Here is a 20,961-nt window from a genome sequence, read left to right as displayed (position 1 = left end):
GACAGCAGAAAAGTTCGGTGTCAATCAAGGACCAGCTGGTGACATACTGGAACTGGGCCAGGGCTGCCGCCGCCTTGGCTGCAAAGGAACGGTGGTAGTCATAGAAGGCCGACCCACCATATTTGTGCCCTAGGTCAGTGACTAGGTACAAATAGCTGTCCAGCTCCTCTCTTCTCTCTGGCTGTGCTGTGCAGACGATGTCCCTGAAGAGGCTGAAGGCCAGGACAAATTCCGGGATGGTCAACTTGCGGTTGAGCCGTGAATCCTTGGCCCGAAGGACCACCGACACATCACCACAGTTGATGACCCGGTTCTCGGGAACATCTTGAGCAGCAATGAGGATTGATGCCAAATTGACATCTTTCCCCGCCAGGATGTCTCATGATCAGGGATGAAGTGAGAGGGGGACACCTGTGGAATGGGTCTTGGCGTACCTGTAGCCAGCCAGCCTGATGTAGATGGGGTCATCAGCGGAACGGGAGCCGGAGGTACAACGGGTGGCCGGGATTCGAGCTCCGAAACTCTAGCCCGAACGTCCGCTACCAAGTCCACCAGGGAATTCAGGGTCGCCTGCAGCTGTACCAGGGACAACTGGATGGCCGACACCTCCGGTTGCACCGCCGTGGTGCTAGGGCTGGTCATGATCAGTTTATATAATTCTGCCTTTCTTGCGGTGGCCGGGTGTGGAATGCCCCTCCGGTTTAACTCGGCCAACAGTTTCGGGATGGTCCAGCTCCGAAGGGATGAGGGACCCGCTTGGCTTGATGCGATCGAGCCGGAGATGGAAAGGCCGTCCTCCATATCCGAGGCTCGAGACATGGCAGAGCAGCTAAAAAAAGGCATGACAAAATAAAGGGAGAAAAGGAAAAAAAAAAAAAGAAGGTGATGACGTACTTGGAGATTAAATTGGTGCACGACAGAGAGACACGTACCGGTAACGGAATTCGCAAGACGGTTCCGACGAACCTGGCCTAGCCGAACAGACGAAGATAATTAACACGTGGTTATGATTTGATTGGGACCGAGGTGGTGCACGAACTTACCTGAACAGTACCGAAAAAAGGAACGGAGAACTGGGAACAAAACTCCTGTAAATAAAGCAACAGGCAAAACATTTGAAAGTGCAGAGGCCATGGGTGTCCCCCAACCTGCGGAACCAGGCGAACTGGCCAGGCTGGGGCTCACCCTAAGGCCAAGCGACCATCCGAGTGCATCGGATCGGACACCTGACCGAAGAGAGCCGCCTGGGCGAACCAGGCGGTTTGACAAGAGAGAAGGCGCGTAGCCCTGAAAATAGAGGCTGCGCGTAGCAGCGGCCCGCGAAGGGCAGTGGTAAGCCATGAACTTCGGATTTACGGACAGCAAGAATGCCCAGGGGAGAAGCCGAAGATGGCCGCCTAGGGAGACCTGCAGCCGACGGACAGGTGCATGAACCCGTATGCAAGACAAGAAACGTGAAGACCTGGGCGTACCAGGAGTGAGCCGAGCCCTGGGCGTACCAGGGAAGGAGGGGGCGCCACCAACCGTGACCGGCCACCCGACTGTAACCGGCAGACAACGACTTGGTGACCTGACAAAACATGATGGCCTGGGCGAACCAGGGAAACCAGACCCCTCGGATGTGACCCGATGGCCGAAGCGGGAAGGAGCAAGACTGGTCCCACGTGGACCCCCGAATTTAAAAATAATTTTTTTTTTTTGTTTTTTTTTTTTTTTACTGTATGGCGGGTTTTCAGCAAATCTAATTTCCCTTTTTTTTTTTTTTTTTTTTACTATATGGCGGGTTTCCAGTAATTAAAAAATTTTTATTTATTTTTTTTCTTTTTTAACTATATGGCGGGTTTCCATAAAATGTAAAAAAAAATTTTTTTTTTCTTTTTTTTTTTCTCTTTTAACTATATGGCGGGTTTGTCTGTGAATCCATCTAATTTCCTTATTTATTTATTTATTTTTATATTTTTTTGCGGACTATGGCGGGTTTACCCCGAACGTACCTTAATTTCATTCCCCCCTTGGGGTTGTTTTTTTTTTTTTTTTTTTTGTGGATTTGCTGCGCATGCTGACCGCTTTATTTAATGGATAATTAATTCTTGACACCTCCTCCCTCCTCTCCCCGTCCGGCCCAGCTGCCCGTGATCCCACGCCCAGCGTGGAACGCAAGCTCACCATGCAGCCAGGGCGACGGGGCAGGGGAGGGTGACGTCATTGTGGGCGACGGAAGAGGAGTGCGTTCCAGCCTGGAACGCACGCCCGTGTGCACCGGCTGCTACGCCGGACTTGAGGCCCCTCCCCCCCGACGATCGGGGAGATACTGTTGGGCCGGTAGGACCAAGCAGATGCCGGAAGCGTGTGGAGCGGTGAGGAACGGCACCCGGAAGTGCGTGCGCTCCACCCTGGAACGCACGCCCCCGTGCGCCGTGCCGGGAACAGGAATGCCGGCCAGACCTGTGAGCCACCCACACCTAACCCCCCCCACCCCCATGGGTGAGCCGGACCGGCTGCCGGGTACGTCCCCTGACGCCATATGCCAAGAACCCAGGGAGACGAGCGGAGGGGGGGGAATTAGCCGGAAGCCCGTGCGCTCCACGCTGGAACGCACCAGCCGCATGAGGCGGAGGGAGGGCGCCAGACCTCCTCAGCTCTTGCCCTGCGAAAGAGCCCCATACTTACCACCAGGAGACACGAACTCAGCAAGAGGCGACCGTAAGTACCAGGAAACACACCAACACTAGCCAGTGGATCACCAAGGACCGGAACGCCCACTGTGATGAGGTAAGTGGGGGTTTAAGAAGGCTCAAGCCCCTCCCACAAATGCAGGCTGAACCTCAGCCTTACCAACATATATATATATATATATATATATATATATATATAATACCACAGATGATGCAGCAGCACAGTCAGACGTTGTGCACTGGGTGCAATGTTCCTCAAAGAGGCTGGCTTGTCCTCCAACATATATATTCACCGAAAGAAGAGGCAGCACTTCCATTTATGGGTGATAGGGTGACGACCCCAAACTTTATTCCCAGCAACGTTTCGGCCTTCTCACTGAGGCCTTTGTCAAGCTACAACAATGCTAAAATGTGGGCTCTATATACCCACAACTCATTACAAAATCAGTGCAATTAATGAAATCCAGTGTAGACAATTAAGTCACATGACCATCCAACACTATACTGTCACATGACTATACAAGTGCATATCTTATTTATATCACATATTAAAACCATCGTACAGCATCATTTCACAGAAATATTCAGTGTGGATCATACATCATATGTGTCGCATATCGTAAATGTGATGTACAGATATCAGTATTCAAACTATTACATCCAGTATCCACTATCACCTAAGTGATCAAAAGTGTACTAACCATAAAGAGTTAAAAACACCAATACATTATACAGCTGTATCTTATTGTTAAAAATTGATGAGACCAACCGTCATGGAGTAGCCAAGTGTGCCTGCTTCAGCGTCTCCCCGTCTGCCAGGCGCATGCGCCGCGACGTGCGTCATCAGTCGCCCTCCCCATGTGGCCGCGTCATCACGCACGTTCCCTGGAGCGCAACGTCGCCCAGTGGAACGCATCGCTGACGGAGCGGCCTCAGGGGGCAGGGCAAAGGCGGACACACGTCCGGATCGCCTCGCCAGGCGTCTAGGGGGCGTGTTAGTAACCAAGGTGACAACATAGATGGCTATCCCAGAGGGGGACAAGACAATGTCATTCAGCACAATCAACTGACCGACATAAAATAAGATGTGACGATGTGTATAATAGGGGTCACCACCAAACTATCGGCAAATATAGCCGAAGTGGTGCATTCCCCCATGTCCACATCATTACTGTCATCATTAGCTAGTATGCAGATACAAAGGGAGGAATCCTTCCCATCTCCCTGCATTAATACTTTAGTAAAGATAAAGAGGCCGTCTGGCATACAGATTCCCAGCCAAAAATTGCCTCTCAAATCATCTCAGAAAAAAATCAATAAAAGAAATCAATGCCGGTCGGATTATCTTGACGTGCAGTATGTGACTTGTCATTGTAGCCCCTCCTAAACACCAGTCTATGGTCACCATCAAGTTTGCACACTGGGGTAGTCCATATACGGTCAGGTCCAACTGTGAGACAAAGGATCTTCTCTTTTTCTCAAGTGTCTATCTATGGATATAGAAAGAAGATGTAAGTAGATTCCTACAACATTCTATAGAACTAGCACTGTTGTATATCATCCCCATCAAGCTGGACAAACAGTATCGCCCCCACGCCTGGTGAGCAAGTAGCACATTACCTATCCACATAATTCCCATCTGCACTCAGCATTAAGACCTGCGGGCCTAAGAGTACCTAACTTGTGTATCCACATAATCCCGCGCTGTTTCAACTTTTTCTCCCTATCGCCTCCCCTTTTAAGTGGGGGGATATGATCAATCACCCTAAACTTAAGGTCCTTTTCCCTATGTCCAGCCTCAACAAAATGTTTAGGCACTGGGAGGTCCCTTCGATTTTGGCGGATGGAATACCTGTGATAGTTCATTCTCGTCTTAACATCACATGTAGTCTCCCCAACGTACAGGAGACTACACGGGCATGACAACAAGTATACGACGAATGAACTATCACAGGTCAGATAATGTCTGATCCCAAATACCTTGTGCGTGGCTGGATGCGTAAACGTATCTCCCTTTAGCATATAACTGCAGTTTACACAATTCAGACATGGATAGCTTCCGCATTTCTTACGGCCTATGTATGTCTGGACTGTGGCTTTGTCACCTGCTACCTCTGCTTTAACCAATTTGTCTCGTAAATTCTCAGTTCTCCTATAGGACATTAAAGGGGGCACAGCAAATTCATTAACATGACCAAGATTACTGTGCAATATAGGCCAATGCTTCCTGATGGCCTTGGCCACCTGGTCACTGCCCTCTGTATAAGTAGAGATGAATGGTATTCTAGCTTGATCGATCACTTTCTCAGGTCTCCTCAGGTCTAAATCGTCCAAATGTTTTTGGACTAATTTTCTTGGGTATCCCCTATGCAGGAACTTATCGGCCATCTCTGCTAATCTTTTATTCTTCAATGGTGGATCTTTCACTATACGTTGGATACGAAGAAATTGACTCAGTGGCGAGGACCTTACCATGGGCCGTGGATGGCAACTTTCATACTTTAAAAGCTTGTTACAATCAGTCGGCTTAATGTAAAGGTCTGTCACCAACCTGCACACTTGGCTACTCCATGACGGTTGGTCTCATCAATTGTTAACAATAAGATACAGCTGTATAATGTATTGGTGTTTTTAACTCTTTATGGTTAGTACACTTTTGATCACTTAGGTGATAGTGGATACTGGATGTAATATTTTGAATACTGATATCTGTACATCACATTTACGATATGCGACACATATGATGTATGATCCACACTGAATATTTCTGTGAAATGATGCTGTACGATGGTTTTAATATGTGATATAAATAAGATATGCACTTGTATAGTCATGTGACAGTATAGTGTTGGATGGTCATGTGACTTAATTGTCTACACTGGATTTCATTAATTGCACTGATTTTGTAATGAGTTGTGGGTATATAGAGCCCACATTTTAGCATTGTTGTAGCTTGACAAAGGCCTCAGTGAGAAGGCCGAAACGTTGCTGGGAATAAAGTTTGGGGTCGTCACCCTATCACCCATAACTGGAAGTGCTGCCTCTTCATTCGGTGAATATATATATATATATATATATATATTGATACATTGTTACACATAGATAACACATTATATGAATTATTGATTAAAATATATTGTAAACTAAATATACCATACATAAATATATATAATATAATTATGAATTTTTTAAATTGAACCTAATACAGCAGGTATGCCTCAAGGATATGAATTCTTATCACGTCATGGCTTATCCATGAACCAACCTTGTTTCCTTCAGACAGACATGTCTGAGGAGGCTGGTACACTCCCCATAGATAAACCCATATCCTTAGCAATAACTTTTAAATACAATGTCTGTTTGTGTTCACAATTATTTTTATATAAACTGAACTTGCCATGAACTCATCTTGGCTTCCTCAGCCACATAATAGAACTTTGGTTCAAGCTGATTTCTTCTTAAAGGCAATGAGCATTCATTTTGGTTATAATGTCATTAGATAATATTGTATACGTATGAAAATCCACAACACAAGTCAATTTCTGTATGGGTATAAGACAGGGAGTGGGTCTATAGTAAGTGTGTCAAGGAGCGGAGCCTATAGTTGGAGGCAGTGAGGGTTAATAGATAAAAGTAGAGGAATAGGGGTTGTAGAGAAAGCACCAGCAAGAGATTAGAACATAAGAGCTGTATATATAATGACATTAGTGGCGGTACAATAGGTATGACGCTGGATGTGGCATGCACGTGTGCCGTTGTACAATAAATAGCATTGGCGGCTGGTGAGGAGCCGTCTGGGCACAAAAAAATGACGTCAGTTTGTCCGGTACTCACATGTCCACTGAGTTAAAGGGTAAAGTGTGGGCAAGGAAGTATGGGCAATTGGCGATCCTCAGAATAGAAAGAAGGAAAATAAGGCAAAACTTATGAGTAGAAGAAATGTATATGCAAAACATGTGCTGTTTGCGGTGGTGTATGTGGACTAAAGTATTAGATCAAAGAATATCACCATGTCAAGTCAAAGTGCCGAATTGGCGCATGCGCATTGAATATATGGAAGATCTGAGGAATGTGAATGAGGGGTCTGTGCAAAATATTGAAATAGAAAGGGTTACTCAATGATACAACCATAATGTCAATTGTAACAATGTCTTAATGACATAATAAATAACAACATTGTAGTGTAATAGGAAGTATATAATAATAACAGTAGAATTTTGAAGGTATACATAGGAATCGCATCAAAACAAAAAGATCAAAAATCAAAAAAATCGTGGACAAGACAAAACCACCAAACAAACAGCAGATTTCAGAAAACAAACGGAAGAAACGAAAATAATTAAATTCATAAGGGATGCCGAGGACTACAGGCTTAACAAAGTCTACAGGTGGCAGGACCCTAACTTCGTTGCACCAAGGGGCTATCGACACCATTACTACTCCACAGGAGCCAGTACATCGGGCTCAGAAAGTGACAGATCCACTAGACCATCCCGTTTTTTTAGGCCGTGAATGAGGCCGCAACAGACAAGACAGAAGTGAGCCCCAAGACGGACCAGAAGACATCCAACAGTTGTATATATCATTGATTTGCCTCAAAGCAAGAGTTACCTATGGTGAACAAGCTAACAGTAACTATACAACTATACTATCAACCTCAAAGGGAATCTTTTACCAGCGACTTCCCTATCCAATTGTTTTCATAGACACATAGTTCACCTCATTAAAACACAGTTTTTCTTTTGTTGAGGCTCTGTTCCTGACTTTTTCTTAATATGAAATTAGAGTTTTGGTGCAATGAGGGCATCATTATTGCGCCATTTCTTTCTGTGGCCAGATGTGCTCCCCCGATCAGTACAGGGACCTGGCTTTCACTGACAGCTGGGCCCCTGCTGTATCCATCAGCATAACTGAAAATGTTGTGGTCAAAGCTGATCCTGGCAGAACCATCAGCCCATGCTGTGCATTTTCAGGAGTCCGATTGTAGCCATGCCAGCCCCAGGTCTTGGAACCTATCAGCTATGGAAGCCTATGACGCCCAGCCTCCAGGCTGAATCTCATAGGCGAACTGTCAGTGTAATACTGGCAGTTACAATGCAGTACAAAACAGCATTTATTGTACTGCATTTAAACAGGAATCAGACCCTCAAAAGTTGAAGTACCATAGTGGGACAAAAATAAAGTGAAAAAGGAGTAAAAAGTGTTTTTATAAAAATAAGTTTTAAGTAAAAAAAAAAAGTGTTCCTTTCACCTTAATAAAAAAAAAATAATTGGTATTATGTATTGCCGCGTCCGTAACAATCGGCTCTATAAAATTATCTACCCAATCAGGTGAATGACATAAAAAAATAATAATAAAAACTACAGCTTCAGTGTCAAAACAGCCATTTTTCATAACCCTGCCTCACAAAAAGTATATTATTGAGCTATCAAAAAGTACTATGTACCCTAAAATCGTATAAATGAAAACGTCAACTCATCCTGCAAAACGAGCCCCCACATAAGACAATCACCACAAAAAAATGACTTTCTGAAAAAGGTGACACAAATATTTATTTTTTATTTTTTTAAACAGACATATTTGGCACTGCTGCATCCATAATGTCTGGCTCTATAAAGTTATCACATGATCTATCCAATCAGATGAAAACAAAACCAGGTCAGCCATTTTTGGTCACTTCACTTCACAAAATGTGTAAAATCTAGAGACCAAAAAGTACTATGTACCCTAAAGTGGTATAAATGAAAATGAAGTCATCCCACAAAAATAAACTTCCACATAAGACCGTCATGAGAAAAAAAAAATGGTGGCAAAAAGCATGCTTTTTTTCAAAAATGATTTTATTGTGTAAAACTAAATAAAAAAAATAAAAAAATTACATATTTGGCATTGCCAGGTCCGTACTCACTGGCTCTATAAAGCCACCACACTATCTACCCTGTTAAGTGAACACCATTAAAATAAATAAAAAAAAAACTGTGCCAAAAGAGCCATTTTTTGGTCACCTCGCCTCAGAACAAGATTAATATCAGGCTACCAAAATGTAATATCTACCCCTAAATGGTACCTAGGAAACTTTCACCTCATCCCACCAAAAAACAGCCCTCAAACAAGACCTTTGCCAGAAAAATAAAAATAATATGGCTTTCAGAAAATGGCAATGCAGAAACATGATTTATTTTTTAAATGCTTGATGTAAAAGTGTTAAATAATAAAACAACTGTATAAAATTGGTATATGTAATTGCCCTGACCAGCAGAATAAAGGTAATTGTAATTTTTCTCACACAGTGTATGCCGCAGTAACAAAAACAAAACAAAAAAAAAAACAACTGCAGAGTTGCTTTATAAATAAATGTAAAACATAACTCAAATTTACCACTAACATGAAGTACAATGTGTCATGAGACAACTGTTTCAGAATGGCTTGATTATGTAAAAGCCTCCCAAACGTATTACCACATATGCCGGATTTGCAACATTTGGTCCTGTCAGATAAGTGAAAAATGTGTCCTGAAGGGATTAATCAGGTAACATAGTAACATAGTTTGTAAGGCCAAAAAAAGACATGAGCCTATCCAGTTCAGTCTGTTATCCTGCAAGTTGATGAAGTAAGGTGAAGTACAGCTATGCGTCTATGCAAACAGTTGGATAGAGAGGTAGCTGGTAATAGATTTCCTTTATACTCATCTATTTATATATTCTTTTACATTTTACTATACAAATGAATAATCTGCCAGTTCTTCCCCTGCTGCCATTATTATTAGTCTGGCAACAGTTATGATTGCTGGAGGCAGAATGGCTGCACCAAGATGCATCACTGGTTTTTGCAAGCATTCAACCAGAAAAAAGACGCCACACACATGGGCGACAGAGAAAAGACACAGGAGGAACAGGAAAATTCACTTTAGATGGGAAGGTAAAGGTTAACTCTTTAACAGGTTGCCTAGCTACATAGTTACTGTATGTAAATTGGAAATCACCATGTAGACCACAGCCATTGTACTTCAAAACTGCTACCAGCCTTCAAAAGCCACTCTCGGCAGTATGAGGCTAGGTTCTTCACCAGGGTCTGTTGTAAGGCAGGATAGATTTGGCTGCTACAGTAGGAACCCAGGATATGTCTGCAGAACTGGTAACAGAACACAATTAGCAGACCTTCCAGAATGAGCAGTGTCAAAACCAGGAGAGACAAACATGATGAATGCAGTAAATGAAAGGTTAGATCCAAAGACAGTAGAGTAGTCATAAGGATACAAGCCAGAGATATGAACACCAATAAAGTCCATATAAAGTGGCACAATGCAGCGTCTGAGTATAACAGGATTACAGGCGAGTTTCAGAGGAAACAGCAGTCTTAAATCCCCCATCTAGCTCTTGAATTGGACACAGAGTTAGAGATCTGATTGGCTTGGTTTCCTGTCACTAGGGTTTGATTGATGAGAACAGTAACCCTTCCAGGCTGAATGAATTCCCGACTGAATTTCTGACATTCCACCATTCAGCAGGCATGAACGCCTTTTGTCTAGTGGCCATTATTGGTACTGCATTCATTTAATCTATCATGGAGTATGCAGCTTCCCACATGAGAATCACAACCTGATCACTCATTCCCAGACACAGACCTAATCCAGGGCGTTGATCAATGGAGACTGAAGCCAGCATAGTCACCATCACTACTGTTACAAATCATGCTATCCAGAGTTGAGTTCTACAAATACAACAAAGTGAACACACTACTAGAATACCAGTTGTATATTTGTATGCTCAACCATGGCACTTCATATTTTTGGGTCTTTTAACCTCCCATGTTGCCACACTGGCAAGAGTACAGTACTTTATTTATTAAGTCATTACAGGTCTATTATCAAACTCTTATGTCAGTGTCTTTAATAAAGAAAAAGCCAGTTGATGTCTATCGTTACAGTCATATTGCAAAATATTTTTACATCTTTTACAATGTTTTACCTTTTTCATAGTTGGCTCAGCTGTTGATCCTGATCCACTTTGGTGCCCTTGGTCAAAACAGCTTTTAACTTGAAATTAATTCCACACTTGAGCATAAAAAGGTGAGCTTTTCTTATCCCAAACTGTCCGTTACTTCATTTTATATATATATTTTCAATGTATGCATCCAATTGCACTCTATCTTTTGATGTATCTGTGTCACCCTAGAAAACATTAAGAAAGCATAATTTCAATGAAAAAATAAATAACACATTTGTTGTTGATATGTGAATAAAGTATCTAATACATGTTTTCTGAAAACCAACATTCTTCTGTACCATAACTTAGGAAATGAGTGGTACAACTTTTATACTGCATCTGTGCATTATTATATACCTACTCTATAACTGAGCAATTTCCAATATACAGTATATAAAACCATAACATATACCATTTAGGCTACTTTCACACTTGCGTTTGATCGGATCCGTTCTGAACGGATCCGATCATATTAATGCAGACAGAGGCTCCGTTCAGTACAGATCCGTCTGCATTAATAACTTAGAAAAATTTCTAAGTGCGAAAGTAGCCTGAGCGGATCCGTTCAGACTTTCAATGTAAAGTCAATGGGGGACGGATCCGCTTGAAGATTGAGCCATATGGTGTCATCTTCAAGCGGATCCGTTCCCATTGACTTACATTGTAAGTCTGAACGGATCCGCTCGCCTCCGCACGGCCAGGCGGACAGCTGAACGCTGCAAGCAGCGTTCAGCTGTCCGCCTGGCCGTGCGGAGGCGAGGGGAGCGGAGGCTGAACGCCGCCAGACTGATGCAGTCTGAGCGGATCCGCTCCATTCAGACTGTATCAGGGCTGGACGGAGGCGTTCGGGTCCGCTCGTGAGCCCCTTCAAACGGAGCTCACGAGCAGACAGCAGAACGCTAGTGTGAAAGTAGCCTTACACTGATAAACTTTATACAAACATTTCTGATAAAATAGGAGAGAATGAGAAAAAATTGTCTAGAATGGATGAAGTAATTTTTTTGCAGTTTTGCATTGCGTTTGCGTCAGCTGCCCCTGATTCAACTCATGCCGCACGTGTGATCATTGTACACTTTGCACATTTGCTTAGAAACTCAACTTTTTATGTCAGCCCCTACTGGAGTAATATAGTGACTTTTATGCTACTTTTCATAAAAGTTGCAGTGATTTAGAGTGGAATGCTGAATAAAAAAAATAAAAAAAATAATTAGCTTAACCCCTTCCTGACCAGCGCCACGCTAGTACGGCATTGGCTGTGTTTCATATAGCAGACATCCTTGGCTCATGTCCACAAGCGTCGATAATGCCGGTAGCGGACATTTAACACTTCAGATGCCGGGGTCAATTATGACCACGACATCTGAGAGCGTGCAAACCCAGAAGCAACCTGTCATAGAGAATGACAGGAGGCTGCTAGGCTCCATAGAAAACTAGTCAATTTCTCATAGACTCCAAAGCTAATGAATTGGATTCTATGGGAATAGAAATCTAATGATCGCTTGTAAAAATAATAATAATAATAATAATGGGTACCTCCACATATGAAAACTGCCATACTATAAACATATAAAAAATATTTTCCCCATACGGCAAACAACGAAATGGAAAAAACAGCTAACATTTTTGGTTGCTCTTTCCTGACAAAAAAATTAAATATAAAGTGATCAAAAAGTTATACACACCCCAGAATGGTGTCAATGAAAAAGTACAGATTTCCCCCCAAAAAATGAATGTTCATACAGCTCTGTACACATGAATACAAAAAAGTTATGGGGGTCAGAATATGGCAACGGAAAAATAAAACAGATCTTTTCCAAGGTTTTTATTATCGTCACAGCCGGGACGCCGCTGTGATTAATTCTGGGGCACTCGTTCTTAGGCCTAGTTCACACGAACGTTTTTTTTGCTGGTGTACGGGCCGTTTTTTTGTGTTCCGTATACGGTCCGTATACGGAACCATTCATTTCAATGGTTCCGCAAAAAAAACGGAATGTGTTCCGTATGCATTCCGTTTCCGTATTTCCGTTTTTCCGTTCCGTTGAAAGATAGAGCTTGTCCTATATTTGGCCGTAAATCACGGGTCGTGGCTCCATTCAAGTCAATGGGTCCGCAAAAAAAACGGAACACATACGGAAGTGCATCCGTATGTCTTCCGTTTCCGTTCCGTTTTTTCTGAACCATCTATTGAAAATGTTATGGCCAGCCCAATTTTTTCTATGTAATTACTGTATACTGTACATGGCATACGGAAAAACGGAACGGAAAAACGGAAAGGAAACGGAAACACAACGGAACCCAAAAATGGAACAACGGATCCGTGAAAAACGGACCGCAAAAAACAATAAAAGCCATACGGTCGTGTGAACTAGGCCTTAGTCTCGATTATAAGTGGCCAGTTTCATCGATATTTAGATCTTTCCGGATATTCATAACCATTGGATCGATTATATGGCGTTAGATCAAAATATTGAACATTTGTCCTTTTAATATATTGTATATCAGTTTATATGGTGTTAGATCGGAATATAGAATATTTGCTTTTAAACACATTGTATACCATATTGCTATCTGCTACCCATTGCTATTTTAGATATTTCATGTATTAGTTATTGGTCTGTTTAGGAATAAAAATATATACTTACCTGTAAAACGTGGTCACTGTTATCTTGAGTGCCCTGTTCATTTATATCTAAAGTAGTTTGCTCAATCAATAATATTTACCCCAAAAGTTAATCCTCATGTCACATATGTGTAAATTATGTAATGTATGACATAAATATAGTGCTGAGAACAAAGACCCTATTCTAGTTTTACATGTCTAGTATCCAGTGGCGACTCTAGGAACAATATATAGGGGGGGCACAAAGATACCACAGTCAAAAATGGGGGGGCAAAAACAAAATAAGATTACAAAATACGAGAGAGTTGCGGTCTGCAGGGATACAGTTATAATAAAACAATTTACTTACAAAAGAAGCTATTCAGTCGTCTGCTGTGCTGTCCTCTGCTTGCTTCCACGGATTCTTTCCCCTTCTTTCTGTCTCTCGTCAGTGCACAGGCGCACTGTTATGGTGGATCTGTGGAAGACACACTGTTATAGGGGATCTGTGGATGACACATTATGCCTCTCATTAGCCCTCATTATGCCTCTCATCACTCCCATATCAGCCCCCATATAAGCCCTTATGCCTCATTAGCCCCCATTATTCTTCTTATTAGCCCCATTGGCCCCCATTATGCCTCATTAGCCCACATTATGCCTCTAATTAGCCCCCATTATGCCTCTTATTAGCCCCCATATGCCTCCAATTAGCTCCATATGCCTCCAATTAGCCCCCATATGCCTTCAATTAGCCCCCATATGCCTCCTATTAGCCCCCATATGCCTCCTATTAGCCCCCATATGCCTCCTATTAGCCCCCAATTAGCCCCCATATGCCTCCAATTAACCCCATATGCCTCCAATTAGCCCCATAGACCCCATATGCCTCCAATTAGCCCCCATATGCCTCCAATTAGCCCCATATGCCTCCAATTAGCCCCCATATGCCTCCTATATGCCTCCAATTAGCCCCTATATGCCTCCAATTAGCCCCTATATGCCTCCAATTAGCCCCCATATGCCTCCAATTAGCCCCCATATGCCTCCTATTAGCCCCCATATGCCTCCTATTAGCCCCATAGACCCCATATGCCTCCAATTAGCCCCCATATGCCTCCAATTAGCCCCCATATGCCTCCAATTAGCCCCCATATGCCTCCAATTAGCCCCCATATGCCTCCTATTAGCCCCCAATTAGCCCCCATATGCCTCAAATTAACCCCATATGCCTCCAATTAGCCCCATAGCCCCCATATGCCTCCAATTAGCCCCCATATGCCTCCAATTAGCCCCCATATGCCTCCAATTAGCCCCCATATGCCTCCAATTAGCCCCCAATTAGCCCCCATATGCCTCCAATTAGCCCCATAGACCCCATATGCCTCCAATTAGCCCCCATATGCCTCCAATTAGCCCCCATATGCCTCCTATTAGCCCCCAATTAGCCCCTATATGCCTCCAATTAGCCCCCATATGCCTCCAATTAGCCCCCATATGCCTCCTATTAGCCCCCATATGCCTCCTATTAGCCCCATAGACCCCATATGCCTCCAATTAGCCCCCATATGCCTCCAATTAGCCCCCATATGCCTCCAATTAGCCCCCATATGCCTCCTATTAGCCCCCAATTAGCCCCCATATGCCTCAAATTAACCCCATATGCCTCCAATTAGCCCCATAGCCCCCATATGCCTCCTATTAGCCCCCATATGCCTCCAATTAGCCCCCATATGCCTCCTATTAGCCCCATAGACCCCATATGCCTCCAATTAGCCCCCATATGCCTCCAATTAGCCCCCATATGCCTCCAATTAGCCCCCATATGCCTCCTATTAGCCCCCAATTAGCCCCCATATGCCTCAAATTAACCCCATATGCCTCCAATTAGCCCCATAGCCCCCATATGCCTCCAATTAGCCCCCATATGCCTCCAATTAGCCCCCATATGCCTCCAATTAGCCCCCATATGCCTCCAATTAGCCCCCAATTAGCCCCCATATGCCTCCAATTAGCCCCATAGACCCCATATGCCTCCAATTAGCCCCCATATGCCTCCAATTAGCCCCCATATGCCTCCTATTAGCCCCATATGCCTATTAGCCCCATATGCCTATTAGCCCCCATATGCCTCCAATTAGCCCCATATGCCTCCTATTAGCCCCATATGCCTCCTATTAGCCCCATATGCCTCCTATTAGCCCCCAAATATGCCTCCAATTAGCCCCCAAATATGCCTCCAAATGCCCCCATACATCTCCAATTAGCCCCCAAATATGCCTCCAATTAGCCCCCAAATATGCTTCCAATTAGCCCCATATGCCTCCTATTAGCCGCATATGCCTCCTATTAGCCCCCATAATGCCCCCAGCAGCCACATTTTTTATAAAATTAAAAAAAAAAAACACTTACCTCTCCTGCTCCTGGACGGACGCCGCCTGCCATTTTCTCCCTCCTCAGTCGACTGTGCGTGCTCTAAACTGGCGCGCACAGCGTGAGGTCACAGAGCGACCTCACGCTGTGCGCAGCCCTGCACAGCCGACAGCCGAGGACCAGGAAGTGGTGAGTACAGAGCGTTCACCACTTCCTGGTCCTTCTGTACTAATGAGCGCTTCCTTAATGGAAGCGCTCATTAGTATTCACTCGGGGGAATCAGCGGGGGGGCACCTGGGGGGGCAAGGAACAACATAGGGGGGGCAATTGCCCCCCCTCGCCCCCCTCTAGCGACGCCACTACTAGTATCTCCCTTTTTTTGTGACGGTGCAAAAGCAGATGACTGGAAAAGAACATGCAAAAGTTGATGTTTTGTACTAATTCATCTATAGTATTTTTAGGATAATGTTCATTCTACTTAAAGGGGTTATCCGAGTTAATGGGGAAAAAAATAAAACCTCTTAAAACCCATCAGGATATACATATAATTTGGTTAAAGGGAACCTGTCACCTGGATTTTGGGTATAGAACTGAGGACATGGGTTGCTAGATGGCCACTAGCACATCCGCAATATCCGGTCCCCATAGCTCTGTGTGCTTTTATTGTGTAAAAAAAAAAAACTATTTGATACATATGCAAATTAACATAAAAGAGTCATATCTTACTTGTGTGACCAGAGAAGAGTCATATTTTCAAGCTCTGACTCATCTCAGGTTAATTTGCATATGTATCAAATCGATTTTTATACACAATAAAAGCACACAGAGCTATGGGGACTGGGTATTGCGGATGTGCTAGTGGCCATCTAGCAACCCATGTCCTCAGCTCTATACCCAAAATTCTGGTGACAGGTTCCCTTTAAGCTAGATTTCATCAAGTTAAAACCCATATTTACACCTTTTCATGGTTCTGTTATTGCTTTGTTTACATGCTGAGGGGGGCGTATAACAACAAAGCCTGAGCTCTGCCTTATGAACCTGACCTTCGAGGGGACCCTGCTCTGCACTTTGCTAAAAAAACAAAAACACACACAATCAGCTCCTAGCTCACACTGGCAGATCTTCCTGTCACATTGCAGCTGGAGCTGCCTGCCGGATCCGCCGATCAGTGTGACAACTGACAGCATTTGTAGACGGATCCGGATGCGGATCCATCTAGAAATGTATTGCAAGAACGGATCCGTCTATCCGCTTGTCATGCGGATGAACGGATCCGTGTGGCAGTCTTTTTCACAGTTTTCCCGTCCTTCAGTTGTTTTGCAATGACGGTCGTCGGAACTGCTCGCCGGATCACTCTGCTGCAATTGTGAAAGTAGCCTTAGTCCTGCGACCTCTCACCGTGCACTATAGTCAATGGGGACAGAGCGGCAGTCCAGCGGCTCTGCCAAATAGCAGCAAGGCGGATCCGACAGGGTGAACAGCCTGTCGGATACGTCCTGCCGCTAGTGTGAAAATACACTTATGCTAGTGTGAAAGTACCATTATCAGTATCTGTATCTAAGCAATATCTATATTATTCAAATATATATTCAATATAGATATTGCTTAGATAAATATATATATTGGTGGCAGATATAGATTTTATATAGCTGAATCAAAAAATATGATTGACTATTATATATTAATTTTTTCCAGGGGGTGGTAACTGTATAATGTGTAGTTGTTGAGGGATAACATGGGTGTAAGTACAATCCCCAGATGCAGAGGGGATCAGGGCCGGACTGGAAAATTTGCGTTAGGCCGGTAGCCTTGACTGCCGTGCTGACAGCGAGGAGGCTCCTTGGCTGGTGCAGTATATTACACAGAGTGACTGAAAGAGAGAGGAGCCAGCAGGGCCGGCCATCAACTTGCACACTTCTCATTTACAAGAGGATATGTCTGGGATTTGAACCCACAAACATTCTGTATCAGAGGCAAAGCACTTACCCACACAGCCATAAGAGCTGCATTGCCACTGACTGAAAAAAAGACTTCTACTGTTATAGCTGGCTAAGTGTATATCATATATAGGGATATAGCAGAGCTGAGTGTGCTGGGACAGCTGTCATATAGAGATATAGCAGTGCTGGGTGTGTTAGGGCCGCTGTCATGTGTTTAGATGTACACTTAGCCAGCTATAACAGTAGAAGTCTCATATTTTTTCAGTCAGTGGCAATGCACCTCTTATGGCTGTGTGGGTAAATGCTTTGCTTCTGATACAGAAGGTCGTGGGTTTGAATCCCAGCAGAAACTTTTCTGAAATACAGGATAAATTAGAATACACAAGCACTGACTCCATATATGGACATACAGGAAGAGGCTGCATCGCTGACATGGAGGTAAGTATAAGTGTTTTTTTTTTCTTAATACCTGTTACTGCCATGGGGGGAGCGGGAGGCACTTGGGGGGGTTGGCACTATGATACTAGCACATGGGGGGGGAGGAGAGAGAGGTACCTGATAATGGCACATGGGGGGCAAGAGAGACACTTGATACTGGCACTTTTTTTTGGGGGGGGAGATGGCACTATGATACTCGGACATGGGGGGGGGGGGAGACACTTGATACTGGCACATGGGGGGGTTTGGCACTATGATACTGGGACATGTGGGGGGGAGGAGAGAGGCACTTGATACTGTCACATGATGGGGGCATCTATGGGGACACTTACTGGCACATTATTGGGGGGCATTATGGGGGACACTAGGCCGGCAGCCTATCAGAGGCCGGACACTGAGGGCATCTACTGGGGCACTATATATGGGGAGAATTATTTCTACATGGGGGGGCATTATGGTGGGCTTTATTACTCCCCCATGGTATGACCCCCTAGTAGCAGCACCAGCCTCTCCCTGCTCTGCTATCCCTCTGCCCCTTCTCCAAATCCTTATTATGAAATCTTTCTCATTAGGATAAAACACAACATCAGCTCCACCGAGCCCCCGGCTAAAGTGTTCAAGTGGTGTCCGAGATCCCCAAGGGCCAAGCCAAGTAACTGTAAGTTTTCATATGAAATATGTTTGTTATACACATGTAACATACACTGTGCCACACAATATACAGTATACCGCTACACTGTGTAGCATGTTCTATAAGCACCATTGTTTTGTGGCGGCGGACAGAAAATAATCTGGAAGTGCCCCTCCTGAGACCAGGCTCTGACTGCTAGGGGGGGGTCTGCTGAGCTAACGGATTGCCCCTATGGCAGTAGCACCACCATATCCCCCATATATGGCTAAAAAAATATTGCTTCGGGGGTGGGGGGGTGACACAATTTTCTACCGCACCAGGTGACACCAGCCCTAGCAGTGCCACTGGACTGCAGAGCTGTCATCTGGCTGTTCAGGGCTGTGTGTCAGGTAGGAGGCTGAGTACAGAGAGACTGGTGATTTTCAATATCAATAGGAGTTTCAATAGGAGAGCGATTGTTTCAGCAGTAAAGAAAGACTTTGCATAAAAAGACAGTTATGTGCGCGGTTTAGGATGCATGAGGGGACATTAATAAAGTAATGCTGTGACACATAGGGCCATGAGAGGGCCAGCATAATATGCTATATGTGTGTCATTCACACATATAGCATCTTATGCTGGTCCCCCTCATGGCCCTATGTGTCATAGCACACATCCCCCATAACAGTGCCACCCACAGATCCCCATAACAGTGCCAACCACAGATCCCCATAACAGTGCCATCCACAGATCCTTCATAACAGTACCATCCACAGATCCTTCATAACAGTGCCAACCACAGATCCCCATAACAGTGCCAACCACAGATCCCCATAACAGTGCCAACCACAGATCCTTGATAACAGTGCCAACCACAGATCCTTCATAACAGTGCCATCCACAGATCCTTTATAACAGTGCCAACCACAGATCCTTTATAACAGTGCCAACCACAGATCCTTTATAACAGTGCCAACCACAGATCCTTTATAACAGTGCCAACCACAGATCCCCCATAACAGTGCCATCCACAGATCCCCTCCATAACAGTGTCATCCACAGATCCCCTTCATAACAGTGTCATCCACAGATCCCCTCCATAACAGTGTCATCCACAGATCCCCTCCATAACAGTGTCATCCACAGATCCCCTCCATAACAGTGTCATCCACAGATCCCCATAATAGTGCCATCCACAGATCCCCATAACAGTGCCATCCACAGATCCTTCATAACAGTGCCATCCACAGATCCTTCATAACAGTGGCATCCACAGATCCTTCATAACAATGCCATCCAAATATCGCCCCCATAACAGCGCCATCCACAGATCACCAAAAACAGTGCCATCCACAGATCCTTCATAACAGTGCCATCCACGGATCCCCAATAACAGTGCCATCCACAGATCCCCTCCATAACAGTGTCATCCACAGATCCTCTCCATAACAGTGCCATCCACAGATCCTTCATATCAGTGCTATCCACAGATCCCCTCCATAACAGTGCCATCCACATATCCACTCCATAACAGTGCCATCCACAGATCCCCTCCACAACAGTGTCATCAACAGATCCCCTCCATAACAGTGCCATCCACGGATCCCCAATAACAGAGCCATCCACAGATCCCCTCCATAACAGTGTCATCCACAGATCCTCTCCATAACAGTGCCATCCACATATCCCCTCCATAACAGTGCCATCCACAGATCCCCTCCATAACAGTGCCATCCACAGATCCCCTCCATAACAGTGCCATCCACAGATCCCCTCCATAACAGTGCCATCCACAGATCCCCTCCATAACAGTGTCATCCACAGATCCCCTCCATAACAGTGTCATCCACAGATCCCCTCCTTAACAATGTCATCCACAGATCCCCTCCATAAGTGTCATCCACAGATCCCCCATAACAGTGCCATCCACAGATCCCCCATAACACTGCAAATAGACATCTAGCACAATTCCCTTAAAATATTGCATCGCATATCGTTATCACATCCTGTCGGTCTATAAACAATGGGGGTTCTACAAAAGAGTTATTGTGGGGTAAAATTAATATTCGTGCTTACACACGTGTTTTAACCCCTTCAGGACGCAGGGCGTACCCATACGTCCTAACTTTAAATCGGGATTCCCATCACCACCCAGGTAGGTTAGGGTCAGTAAGGGAGAGGCACCGTTAGGCAGGGAAAGAAGGGAAAAGTTAGTTAGGAAAAAAAAAAAATGCACTTTTATTCCAAACTTTCTTTGATCCATCTATCAGACCCCAGCCCCCCCCCCTGCCACTCCCCCCCCCCCCCCTCCAAAAAAAAAAATATTAGTTTTAGTGCAGG

At 44.4% G+C, this 20,961-nt stretch overlaps 1 protein-coding gene across 8 annotated transcripts in view; it reads right to left on the bottom strand.

The window, feature by feature from the left end:
• GULP1 (GULP PTB domain containing engulfment adaptor 1) overlaps positions 1-20,961 on the bottom strand; it is a 1,095,073-nt gene that overhangs the window by 865,487 nt on the left and 208,625 nt on the right. For 7 of the 8 annotated variants that reach the window (XR_006391011.1, XM_044302630.1, XM_044302637.1 and 4 more), the window contains exon 2: positions 10,644-10,846. The gene's annotated coding sequence lies outside the window, so the exon portion shown is untranslated. Of the gene's footprint in view, positions 1-10,643; positions 10,847-13,630; positions 13,664-20,961 lie in introns of those variants that run through there. The other variant, XM_044302633.1, reaches the window with a different exon arrangement.

Source organism: Bufo gargarizans, chromosome 8 (assembly GCF_014858855.1).
Source record: "Bufo gargarizans isolate SCDJY-AF-19 chromosome 8, ASM1485885v1, whole genome shotgun sequence".
In the NCBI taxonomy this organism is placed as follows: Eukaryota; Metazoa; Chordata; class Amphibia; order Anura; family Bufonidae; genus Bufo; species Bufo gargarizans.
Note: the sequence above shows the minus strand (reverse complement) of the source record. Positions and strands in the feature narration are given on the sequence as shown.